This window comes from Aplysia californica, unplaced genomic scaffold, assembly GCF_000002075.1.
Source record: "Aplysia californica isolate F4 #8 unplaced genomic scaffold, AplCal3.0 scaffold00099, whole genome shotgun sequence".
NCBI classification, from domain to species: Eukaryota; Metazoa; Mollusca; class Gastropoda; order Aplysiida; family Aplysiidae; genus Aplysia; species Aplysia californica.
The window spans coordinates 1,187,803-1,188,310 of NW_004797369.1; positions in this window are offsets into that span (position 1 = coordinate 1,187,803).

The window sequence follows — 508 nt, forward strand, 5'->3', positions numbered from 1 at the left end:
GGCCAAGTATCCACAACAGTAACATCCAGGGAGGGGGGGGGGTGTAAAAAGTAACATAAGAAAGGTGGGTGTTGAAAAGTAACAGGGGGAGGGGTGGCTAGGAGTTTTTAAAAAAGATAGTGGAGGGTGGCAGCAGGAGATATAATCATGAAGCAATATACGCCACCAGAAATATAGTGCTACAAACATAAATACCAAACTGCAGCATGAACAAGCAACTATTTAGTTTTCCCGCCCCAGATTTCCCCTGAAAACGGACATGGTCAATAATGAAGTAACGACTTTGTCTTCTCCGTCTGCTGCTACTGTAGCGGCGTCCTCCCGTAGGCTTCGAGACGGAATCCTCCCTCATTGCCATCTCCTTCATGGACGACTGATGATGATGATGGTGAAGATGATGGTGATGATGATGACCTGTATCGTTGTTGAGAGCAATGGCGGTGTCCGAGGAGGTGTCTGTTGGAGCTTTCTGCCTCTGCTCCCATTTGTGGTAGGAGAAGACAACTCC